This window comes from Enhydra lutris, unplaced genomic scaffold (genome assembly GCF_002288905.1).
Source record: "Enhydra lutris kenyoni isolate GAN:26980312 unplaced genomic scaffold, ASM228890v2 scaffoldscaffold6, whole genome shotgun sequence".
Classification (NCBI taxonomy): domain Eukaryota; kingdom Metazoa; phylum Chordata; class Mammalia; order Carnivora; family Mustelidae; genus Enhydra; species Enhydra lutris.
Window position 1 is genome coordinate 37,814,698 of NW_019154090.1, and position 459 is coordinate 37,815,156.

The window sequence follows — 459 nt, forward strand, 5'->3', positions numbered from 1 at the left end:
TCTTTGTGTACAGTGTAAGAGAATGGTCGAGTTTCATTCTTCTACACTGTACACAAAGATAAACTCAAAATGGATAAAAGACCTCAACGTGAGACAGGAATCCACCAGAATCCTAGAGGAGAACATAGGCAGTAATCTCTTCGATATCAGCCACAGCAACTTCTTTCAAGATATGTCACCAAAGGCAAAGGAAACAAAAGCGAAAATGAACTTTTGGGACTTCATCAAAATCAAAAGCTTCTGCACAGCAAAGGAAACCGTCAACAAAACAAAGAGGCAACCCACGGAATGGCAGAAGATATTTGCAAATGACAGTACAGACAAAAGGTTGATATCCAGGATCTATAAAGAACTCATCAAACTCAACACACACAAAACAGATAATCATATAAAAAAATGGGCAGAAGATATGAACAGACACTTCTCCAGTGAAGACATACAAATGGCTATCAGACACAT